The 12,138-nt window shown below is 39.1% G+C and overlaps 1 protein-coding gene across 3 annotated transcripts in view; it reads right to left on the bottom strand.

Annotated features, from left to right (window-relative positions):
- Window positions 1-8,400, bottom strand: part of PTBP3 (polypyrimidine tract binding protein 3) — a 38,185-nt gene extending 29,785 nt beyond the window's left edge. Inside the window, exons 1-2 of one of the 3 annotated variants that reach the window (XM_053932181.1) lie at window positions 8,218-8,400; window positions 4,525-4,616 (exon numbers count right to left, since the gene is read on the bottom strand). The gene's annotated coding sequence lies outside the window, so the exon portion shown is untranslated. Of the gene's footprint in view, window positions 1-4,524; window positions 4,617-8,055; window positions 8,120-8,217 lie in introns of those variants that run through there. The other 2 variants (XM_053932183.1, XM_053932182.1) reach the window with 2 other exon arrangements.
- Window positions 8,401-12,138: the final 3,738 nt, after the last annotated feature.

Here is a 12,138-nt window from a genome sequence, read left to right on the forward strand (position 1 = left end):
TTATTAAAGGTTAAAATCAAGAAAGAAGAAGAGCTGAAAGAAACCATGACACCAATGCCAAACAACATGGTAGCAGCAAAACCCAGGAGGGGTTTCAAAAAAAAGAATCCATTTTAATGAAAGGCTATAAAAGAAAGGCTATATTCTTCCATTTAAATTAACTGCTAACAGACCTGTAACAACACTTATGCTATCTAATGACATATATTAAAAAATTGAAAAAAAGATCGAAAGGTGTTACCAAATTACGCAAAGGTGATGGTAAATAGCTTAAAGGAAGAAAAAAAACCCACTATGTTAAAAGTAAAAATGTGATGAACTCTGGATTATTTTATTTCCTCTTGCAAAGGAAATAGTTTAACTTGCACAGCATGAAGAAAGAGAAAGAAAATAAAAGCAATCAAAATTTCTGCAAAACTGCTACCTGCAGCATCCCCTTTAGCATTCATTTTTAACTCTAGCTCCTTCTGAAAACAGAAAGATTCCAGGATACTGTGTTTAGCAGCAGCTCTACCTTGCAGCATAAAAGACATCTACTTTTGTTACTTGATTAGTGTTGTTTTGCAGAAGTAAATATACACAGCTTAGTTTAAGAAAATAATATTGACGGGGGGAAGGAAACTCACAACCCATGTATCCAAAAACCATCACAGATTCATAGGAAGATACCAAAAATATTTGACTCTTAACTGATCAATCATTTAACTCAAAAGCATGCAACTACTTTAACTTACAAATTTTCAGAACCCAACAAATAGTTTGAAAAATAATCTTTCCAGTCTCAACTTAACTGTGACACTCTAAAGACACAAATTCTTGACTGTATGGTTTTTGACTATTGAATTTTTTGCTTCACAATTAAAGATTTCATCCAAAAGAGAAAAAAATTTACTTTTTTTTTTAAGGAAAATTCATATGCATAAACACTCATTTAAATCTAAGACTAAAAGCTCTAAGAATTGCACACTTAAAGAGGTTGGAAAGAAATAAAAGTCTGTTTGATGATGCATATCACAAATTATGAGTTGAATATTTGTTCTAGCACATGCTCAAGATCAACAACAGATTCAATATTTCTATTCACAAGTTGAATTTTTAATTACTCCTTAATGCTTTCTAGGAGTGTTGCGTGCAAAGAAAACACAGTCACAACTATGAACCCCACAGTTCCTGTCCTTTCTATCTCATGTGTATTTGGTTTCCTCTCTGCTTCCTTAGCAAAGTTTCTTACTCTAAGAAACTTTCTCATGCAGTGGTCTGTGCTTTTGGGCCCACCTCCACTTCATCTTTTGGAAAAATTAGTAATAAATTAGTCCCTGTAAGGATCATACTTTAAAAGAAAACTTCTGTATTAATACACTAGTTGCACAAATGAGGGGAAAGTCATAATCTCAAGCCTGTTGGCAGATGCAGGAGATAGCACAGCATCGACAAACCCCTATTTTTGTTTACATCTCCACCATACCCAGAAAACATGCATCTTTTGTTGAAATCAATGTTTCATATTTTCAGTATACATGGACAAGGCCAAGTTCTTCTCCTTGCTCATTCCTTCACCTAAATATTACACCAGTCACACAACATGAACTTTTCCCTTCAGTTTTACTTCACAGTGATATATCCTCTAACAGTCTTCATTTCTTCTACCTCTCAATGGAACACACAAGTTAGTTGGTTAAAAAATTATTTTTCCCTGATTAAAGTATACTGTGAAGTGATTTAACGGTAAAACATACAACCAGCTACACAAGAAACATGATTTTGAGAAGAAAACCTATGAAGCAAATACAACTCATGAATTTTATCAATAATTAAATCCACACACCCTATTAATACTCTGTGCTTTATAAAAGACTGGTTATAAAACAAGTTATCACCTTTGGAAAGTCTACAGTTTTAAATTTGACCGTTTGGTTGAAATTTGAATGACTAACACTTTCCAGTCTAGGACAGTTCAAATCTAGTCTTTGGATTGAATGCTTTGAGAACCCTGGATCCTGCTGAAACACTGCTTTGTGTGTCTGTTCTGAGCTGTTCTCCTTACATTTAAAGGTACACACTGAAACAGCAACGAGTACCATGATAAATAGCTCCTCTGAGAGAGTATAACACCCTTCACAACATGGTAGGCTACACTTGTTACACACATTCACTAAAAATACCAATTTTGTATACAAAATAGCTGAATCCTATGTGTCCAAAATAAAGTTCACAAAAATAAAAAAAAATTCTAATGAATTATAATGTTGTTACTTCAGGATTCTACACCAAAGACTGCATTTATTGTCCAATCCTCAGCCCTACAGAGAGCAACCATTATACACCAAAAACAAGCTATATAGAGCAGATGCTGCAGAGGACCAGTATAGACAGACTGACCTTTTCAAATACATAGAAGTCGCATTACTGTACATACATATAAATATACACATATACAGTTGAAACTTATGTGACAGCAAGACAAAAATTACCATGAGCAAACTGATTTCACTACAGACAGTATGTTATAAAGCATTGTAGGAAAGATTCAGCAACGAAGATTTATTTTCAAGTTACTTTCACACTTTTAAAGCACTCAATTTTACTTCCATACATTTGTTTTCTACTTTAGAAAATTGTTGTAAATTTGCAAGCAGGGTTGTACGCAGCAGAAGAAAATTATATAGAAAGAGACTCTTCTATGACAGAATTTCAAACTAATGACAATTAAGACAACTCAGTATCTCTACCAGGTTTTATTACACAGAAAGAAGTTTCTAGCACTGACAGAAATCAAATTAAAAATGAGCATATCACCTACTTCTGAGTTCAAGAAGTTTCCTCCACAGAAACTAAGTTTTGCACTACAGTTTCCACCATATTCAAGGTCATATACTGTGCACTAAATAACTTCACAATAATTACTTCAACACTGATAGTGTTTTGGGAAAGGACAGATAACTGAGATGAAGAAGGACCAGACGTGAAGCTAGAGTAGTTTTCCTGGTAACACAAGACCAGAACAAACAGCTTGCCTGTATACACGGAGCAAGAAAGACAAATTAGACACTAGAAAATAGAAACAGATTAATTGACAAATCAAAAGAGTAAGAAAATTAATTATCACGTGTAATAAAGTGAGGAAGTCAACAAGCAAAAAACCTACAGAAATGGGAAAAAAAAAGAAAAAAAAACCTAATTAAGCGGAGTACAATCAGAAAGACAAAGAAGGCCTAAAAGTAGCAAGAGGGATTACATGCAATTTATTAATTAAACTACATCACCTCTTAATGTTACAAGTCAATAAAATACTTAGATGCTATATTCTTCTCATTTTCAGTGGTCTTTGGGATCACTGCACCATCATGCATTTCATGCTGACTCCCAAACAGCATTATAGCCTAGAAAAGACTATGGTTAAAAGCCTGAAGACATAGAGAATCATAGAATCATTTGGATTGGAAAAGATCTTTAAGACAGGGGAGTCTGTATCTCAAAAGTGTTGAAGCATAATTTACACATTCAAATGCAGCCCTTGAAGTATGTTATCACTCTGGACATGTTCAAAAATGTGCCTTGAATTCTTGCCTTAAAAATGTTTCTTGTCTTTTCCAAAGTAGTGCAGTCTAGGAATCACCTAGTAAGATGGATCAAAAGCTGGAGCAATACTCTAAAATTTTGTCACATCCTTCTCATGTGCCACTTCAGTTGTAGCTACCATGCAACCTACAGACAAGGAAAGGGTTACCACTCCCTGATTTTGCCATACAGTCTGGTCCCACCCAAAGCAGATGATATGGTAAGATTTGATTTCTGCCTATATGTGAACTGGTTTTGGATCATCCTTATTCCCGTGACTAATGCACTCCATCTTCCATGAAAATAGTACTGTCTCATTTAAATCGTAAAATCATAACGGAGAGCACTGAGCCCACCATACACCTCTGCAGCTCTGTGAAGTATGCACACTTTCACAGAGAGCACATATGCAAACATAATTTTGATTCCTTTGCTTCTACTACTCACTGTGCAGAAAGAATAATATATCTTCTCCTTGACTTTAAATGCCCTTGTAATAGACCATATCTTTTAATGAATAATAATGGCAACAAGTTAAATTACTAGTAGTTCAGTGTGATTAAGGAAATTAATTGCAAAGATAATGGTTGGTTTATTGAATCATATGAGCATTCATTCCATTGGCTTTCACAAGAAATTCAGGGTGTGGTTTCCTGATCAGTTTAAGCTGATCCATGGCTAGAGCGAGCAAAGGCAGTCATGTCATTCCTCACCCTTGTGTTTTCACAGCTCTCACTTCAGTGACTAACAACTGCAAGGCAGCATGGTACCAGAATAATTTATTTTACCATGCAGTTCACATATGGCAGTTGCCACACTATGAAGGAGGTGCAGAAATGCACTGTTGAGGATGGTGCTGCTCTTTTGGCAGCAGACCTGAGTTTCAACAACTTCAGCCAAGAGGAAAACAGCAAGAGCAGGGAAGAATGGTATCAACAGGAGTAGACAAAATACTTTTTCACCTACCCACTCTGCAAAGAGCGTCAAAAATGCTGCTTCTAGCTCCAATGTAAAACTCACGTCCACAGACCTGAAGAAATAGGCACAATTTTCACATGCTGAAATGAGAAAAGAAGAAGGAAAAAAAGGCTCTTAAATATAGTTTTTCATTAAAAATATGCAGCACCAAATGAAACTGTAATTACAAAATATATACAATGGTCAAAAGCAGGAAAACCAAAAGCAAAATTGCTGTTACATGCAACAGTTAATGAGTGTAAAAGAATTAAGAACTGCAACTTAAAACAAGAGCTGCAGGTGTAATTTTATGATATAACTAACTCTCATCCTCATGTTTTGACACAAGATTTTGTTTAATCAGGATATTCTCTAAAAGAAAGTTGACAAACACACACTTGTGCTTATCACTTAACACATGATTAGTTCAGCAGAAAACCTGATAAATACTCCCTTGTAGAACCCAAATCAACTGCTTATCTCCTCAGACAGGGTACACAAAGCAGATTAATTGTCTTGACTACAGACTAAATCAAATGAACAGCAATTTGACAACTGGTAGGGAAACTAGGAGACTTATTAATATTGTGCTATTTTCGTGTTTCTGATTGTGACAGATTATTTCCATTTCTGATTATATCAGACAGTAGTAGTAAACAACATTTAGGAGTGAACAGCAAGCTCAGATGGAGAGATAACTTCATTCACACTAGGCTATACTACATGTTTTCCACAAGTACATAACTCAAAGTGGGTTAAAAACAGGTATTTATGAAGCAACTACAGGAAAAAAACCTGTGTAATTCTATGTAGAATATAAATTTTTTAAAAAGGCTTCTGAGCCAGAAATCTATGGATAATAATTAAGGAAGTGGTTTAAAAGCTTGAGCATCATCTTCCAGAATTCCAAAGTCTTGTTACCTGAAGATTTAATCTGGTACCAGAATGATTGAATTTTATTTGAAAATAAAATACCGCTGCTGTGTTTAGTGTTTCTGAGCTTCCCTCTTACTAACCCACAAGGAGGCCACTAACTTCAACTATAAACCATAGGTCTAGGTACATTTCTGGTCTGCTATTCATAGCCAACAAAAAAATTACAGTTCACACCACTCTGGTTTCTTTGAATTTTATAAGTTTAACTTGAGTCACATACTCCTGCTAACATAATAAGGTTAAATAAAGAACCAATTTCTTTGCCATAAGACTTAATCTCTCACAGCACTCTACAGAAATTTTCTGATTCAAATAAAAATTATTTCTCTGCGTTTACTTTTACATATTCTCACTCTTATTAAATATAAGGATTGGATCTCAATTAGCCTCAGCATTCCACAGAAAGAAATTGATGCCTCTATTTCATTTCTGTATTAAAGCAGCATGAAAGTGTAATTTTTCTTCTTTTACAGTTTTTTTTTTAATTAAATGCCCTTGAAATTAAAAAGTCACAAGACAGCTTATGAAAAATTGTTTTACTTTAGGTTTACTAGGGCAGTTTTAACCAACATCTCAATAGCTTGCATTTTCAACTAGCAGTTTGGAGATCAACCAATGGCATACATTTCTCAGAAGGTATTTAGTATCTTCTAACAAAAAAAAAAGAACATTCCCACATCACCCAGATCCTCCTGTAGTGTCACAGGCAGCACTTAGCATCTCACAGCATACCCAAACTTGCAGTTATCACCAACCACCTGTATCTTCAGTGAAACATATCAAGGCTCTACTTCAGAAAATTTCTTTAAAAAAAACTCAGCTAAATCACCTTTAATCTGTCTACAGTCTTTGTTTCACTGTCTCAAAAGAAAGTTTAATATGGAAGTTCTACTTTGCAATGTTAGATTTGTACAGTTTAAGAACTACATATATTTTACCTACATCACCCAAACCAGAAACAATGTCAACATTAAGTTATCTTTATTAGTATTTCAGGGCAGTATACAAACTGACATATGACTCTTCTTCCCTCCTTTCTCAACTGAAATAATAAAACCTTTATGAAAATTAAAAAAAAAAAATACTTGGGAAAAGAGGTCATCGTACTAGTTGTATGACAACGTAGGAATCATACACCCACATAAGACAGCAATTCCACAACTTAAGGGGGAAAAAAAAAAACTGTATTCTTAAATAGAACAAATTAAAAAACAAAATTACAAGTTCCTGCACAAACACATTTGACAAATTAATAAAAAAAATATTTTCACTCCAGTGAGATCTTTCTTAATTTTCTCTTGAAATACTGAAACATGCACTTTTAAAGCAAATGTGAAAAAAATGCTGATCACAGCAGAATTACTCAGTATAATTTTTAAATTCAATTTTTCAAAAAGATACCTCTTAAGACTATTTGCTGTTTGATTAATCATACACAGCATTTATAAAAGGCATGTCTTTTATAAAGACATGTCTCCCTATAAATGCTTCTACTACCACAGTGTGTTAAAAGATATCAGGAATTTTTTTGCATCACAAGGAAAAAAGAAGCTGTAACTTCTGTATCACAATACCTAGATTTTAAGAACAGCAAAGGTTTTACATGTCACCGAGATGCAGGATGCACGTTTAAGTTAGTGTAACAGCTACATCTTTGCATGAAGTTGTAAGTGCCGATTCCTGTAAACATTTCTATTTTAACCTCTGCGTATGGTTACAATGAAAAAAATAAACATTAGGCATGGTTAGTTTCATAGGACAGTTGAATTTCCCACCAAGCTACTCAGACTTTGGATTTTGAAATATCAATATGTAAAGGAAAAATATCAGCAATCAAATGTTCACTTAAAAAGCAACAAGGGAAGTTAGCAGTACACACAATGAACTTGGGTTTATTACTTAGTTTCAAGTTGAGAAACTTTATTCAAGTCATACAACAGCCAGCTACCGTCACACTATCCCAGCAATGGGAGCACAGTAATTCAGACTTGCTAAAAATATTTTTATCTTCTGAGGACGACAAAGTTGTAGAAACTTCACCCCTGTAACAATCTGCTGCATAGTTAAGGCTTTCAGTAAGGTCTATAAAAATGCATTACATGAATAACCATTCTGATTATTGATTAACCCCGCAGAATAGATGTCAATCAGTTCGCTTCCACATATGCACTTCCACTAGGCACCAGCGACCAGGCAAATAGCAGCGGCTCCACGTTTTCTCTGCTACAGACAAGCACCCCCCAGACTCGGGGTACTAAACTTCAACTACCACGTGAAACCGCAAATACCCAAAAACTCATCGCGATCCACCGCTAAGAAACCTGCGCTCCAAAGGATTTTTTTACCACCTTAATAGGGGTAACTCCGTAATAAAGTTTAAAACCCGGGAAAGCACAGGCCTCGAGCGGCGGCCGCCACCTCCGCCCCGCGGAGGGACGGGAGCGCGTCCAGCCCCGCGGAGCGGCGCATCCCGGCCCGGGCACGGGGCCACGGCCCCCGCGGGGCAGGAAACCTGCCCTGGCCACGGCCGTGGGGAAAACGCGACTCCGGCCGCCCTGGGAGAAAAAGAGAGAGGAAGGGAACGGAAACGAGACCCGCACGCACTGAGTACCACAAAGTTCTCCGCGGCAGCGTCCGGCTCTTCAGCTCCAGGTCGGCGACGGCCGCCAGCTTCCTCCTTCCACAAGTACCTGGCGGAGCAGCCCTCGGGAATATCCCCACCCCAAGCCCAGCCCCTCCGAAACCCGGCCCCTCTCCGACACCCACCTTTCCTCTCCCTCGACGGGGGCGGAGAGGACCTCCCCCAGCCGCTCTCTCTCCACCCCCGTTGCTCCGGGGAAGCCGGGATGTCCTGGTCACCGCCCCGCCCCGCCCCGCCCCGCCGCAGGGGGCACCAGGTGGAACTCTCGGGGCGCTCCCCTCGGCCAGCGGCCGCCCCCCGCCCCTCAGCGCGGCCCCGGCGCGGCTGCGGAGCGGGACCCCCGTGCACAGCCCGGCGGGCGGGCGGGGATCGCCCGCGGGCGGGGCCGCCCCGGAGCGGAGCGCGGCGCAGGCGCACCAAGGGCCCGCGCCCCTCCCCGGCCCCTGCCTCCGCGGCGCCTGCGCAGTGCGGCGGTCCTGCCGCTGTGGGGCGCGGTCGGGCTGTGCCGCAGCCTCGCCCGCCCGCCCCGGAGCGCGGGAGCATGGCGTCGATCACTGAGGTCATCGAGTTCAACCTGTGACCGAGCACCATGTCAACTAGACCATGGCACTACGTCCAGTCCTTCGTTAAACACCTCCAAGGACGGTGACTCTACTACTTCCCTGGGCAGCCCCATTCCAAACTTTAATCACCCCTTCTGTGAAAAAAGTTTCTCCTAATGTCCTCCGCTGGCACTTTTGCTCTTGTTGTGTCCCTGGCTGCCTGGAAGAAGAGAACGACCCTGACCTGGCCACACTCTCCTTTCAAGGAGTTGAAGAGAGTGATAAGGTTTCCCCTGAGCCTCCTTTTCTCCAGGCTAAACATCCCCAGCTCCCTCAGCCACTCTTCGGAAGACTTGGGCTCCAAACCTTTCCTCAATTATGTTTTCCTTCCCTGGGTTCTCTCCAGAACCCCACTGTCTTTCCTGCTCAGAACTGAAAGCAGGACTTGAGGCATGGTCTCACCAGTGCCCAGTTCAGGGGAATGGTCACTGTCCTGGTCCTCCTGGCCACACTATTGCTGGTACAAGCCAAGACAAAGAAAAGATTGTCCTTTTTGGCCAGCTGGGCACACTACTGCCTCATGTTCCATCATCTGTCAACTAACACCCCAGGTCCTTTTCTGCCAGGCAGCTTCCTATCCACTCCTCCCCCAGCCTGTAGCGCTGCAAGGTTCAGGGTGGCAGACACAGGTCAGGGACTTCGCCATCCCTTGAGGTTCCCAGTGTCCTCCTGCCCTTTGGGTCCCACAGAGCACCTACGGCAGCCAGGACAGAGGGAGAAAGCCGGCCACTCAGCTGGCACCACCAGATGAGATTCAGGTACCAGCCCTGACCTGGATGCTGGTTGTGCCATCCCTCCATGTGGCACAGCCTCTGCTCTGGCTGTTACACTGTTAAAAGGTTTTCCGCCCCACGCTGTTAAAAGGTGGTCCGCCACATCCATGTAAAAACTGGATGTGTGGGTTTGTAAATTCACTGAGCCATATGTTAAGAAAAGTTCCCTACTTGACCAGGAGCCACTCTGGCAGTCAATCTTGCACCACCTGAACTGGGATCAGGCCCCTTCACAGCTACACCCCCCTACTCACACAGTAACACCAGATTTCCACACCGCCTCCACCCTAGGTTTCCCAGAGCAGAGTTTCAGACATCCATATCCCCTGGGTGCAATAACTAAAAAACAAAGTAACAGCTCAAGCTGTTGCCTCCAAGATCCATAGGTGGCACAGCGGACAGGTGTCTCATCTCCTGACTGGAGAGTAGAGTGGGAAGCTGGGTGATGCCGGGCAAGGTCTGTGTGCTGTGTCTACATCATGCTCCCTATAAGTGGGCACCCAAGGGCAAGAAGTGCCCTGGAGATACCAGATAGTGGCATCTGTGTTTCATGTAACTGCAAGGAATTGTGTTCCTCTGGTTATGTCCTGTGTAGGGTGGACTTCCCTGAGCAAACTCCTTTTCTGGGCTATGTTGTTAAAGAAAAGCATAGCCTCAATCAAATGGATTACAATTACAGGACAGTTCTTGGATGTCCTGTGAATCTGATAGACTTCACTCCTAAGAATACAGGAGTATCTAGAAGTTTGCTTTTCTGTTCCCCCACTAACTACAGGAACAAGATAAGTCACCATGATCAAAGAAGTACTTTGGGGAGTAGTTGTTTGAAAAAAATGAATTTTAGTCTTAACATAAGGGTCAAAAATAAATTTTAGACATAACAGCAGACTCAGAAATTATTATGTTTGAATCAGGTATTATGAGAAAAGGAAGTAAAAATATCAATGTATCTATTTTAGATATGCTAATATGAGAACATACATACACACATATGAGAATATACTAATATATTCAATATTTCCAATGTATTGGAATATACTTTATATGTGTTAGTAATTAAATTTTTATATGTATATAAATCTAAAAATAAAGGATTTTTGAGTCCTTTGAAAGAACTTTTCTTTAGAGGTCAGATTGTGAAAAATGACATACAGTTTCATCCCTTAGCACACATGTTTCTTGTTACAAGTTAAATATACAATGTAATTTAAAAATACTATAAGGGTTCTCCTGTAATTGCTCTGTACACTATAAAAATAGAAAGAAGTATGTTTTGCCAGTAATCTAGACTTTGCTGCCATTGAAGAATGCTTTTAAATTAACTTTCAACTGCAATTCACAAAGCCAATAGAAATTTTGATAGATTGTTATAATAGAAAAAGAAAATAAATCCTTTGTGATAGGGCCTGTGAGCTGGTTGCTAGCACAAGTAGGGAACAACAGAAAGGAAGAAAACTTTGATCATTCCCTTCCTGGGAGGCAAGGAGTGAAGGGGAGAGAGAGAGATAAAGATAATGTGAGGGAAAATACTTCTAGGAAGCAAACTTGGGCTTTGGGAGTTCTAGTCATACTTCATCTGTCACACTTTTAGTGTTTTTTTGTTTGTTTTCAGTTTGGAGGTTTTGTTCATTTTTTGTTTTGTTTGTTTTTAATTGGTCCCCTTATTCTATTTATTAATTTCGGCTTGCTTCTCTGATTGGTTATGTCTGTTGCTTTTTCTCTTTTTCTCATTAATTTAAACTGTATTCTTCCTGACCTATGTCAAACTCATGTTTCTTGCAATTTTAGGGAAGTCCATGGAGTTGTGGTGTCTATAAATTAGGTGTGTGTGATTGTCTTGAACGGATGTGTTGTTTCCAGCTGCCTCTTTTATATGGACATATAAACTGAATGATGGTCTTGTTTACTTTAAACAGGTATGTAGTGTAATTTAATTAGATAGAATTTTGAGGAAGAACAGATATCTATATGCACAGATCCAATTATAGCATCAGGGCCTGGGTGGACAATATTTTGTCTGCTCAGCATACAAATATGAGTAGACAGATGCAATTAGTCAACCTGATCTATTTTAAACAAGCTATGTTTATCTGGTTTTAGCAACACCATATTTTACTAAAAATTACATGTCTTTGATATTATTTGATCAAGTTTAAAGAAATTAACACTTACTGTATTTTTCTCTTATTGATATTGTTGTTGTCCATGTTGCTAACACTTGCTTACACTACAAAAACAAACCAAAACCAAATTACCTGTTTCTGTGTATTGGAGTTGTAATTGTAATTCCATGGTTTTGAGTGTTTATGACATAAATTAATATTTGGCAGCTAAAAGGTCTTCTAAGCTTCTCTCTATTCAATGAGGACCTATTATCCATTTCATGTAGCTCCTATTTACCCGGAATAATTTGATACATTGTTGTTTTTCAGGTAACTCTTCTAGTAAAACTCCAGTTCTTTGTAATATGTTATGTTTACATAACCAGATACATCATATTTCTGAGATTACTATACAGTACCACTTCTAGTAGGAACTCCTTTGTTTAGTTTCCTGGAAAAACAAACAAAAAAAAAAAACAAAACCAAAACCAAAACCAAAAACAAAAACAAAAACAAAAAAAAAAAAACACCAAAAAAAAAAATAAAACCACAAACCCAAAACAACTAAG

Source organism: Vidua chalybeata, chromosome Z, assembly GCF_026979565.1.
Source record: "Vidua chalybeata isolate OUT-0048 chromosome Z, bVidCha1 merged haplotype, whole genome shotgun sequence".
NCBI lineage: Eukaryota > Metazoa > Chordata > Aves > Passeriformes > Viduidae > Vidua > Vidua chalybeata.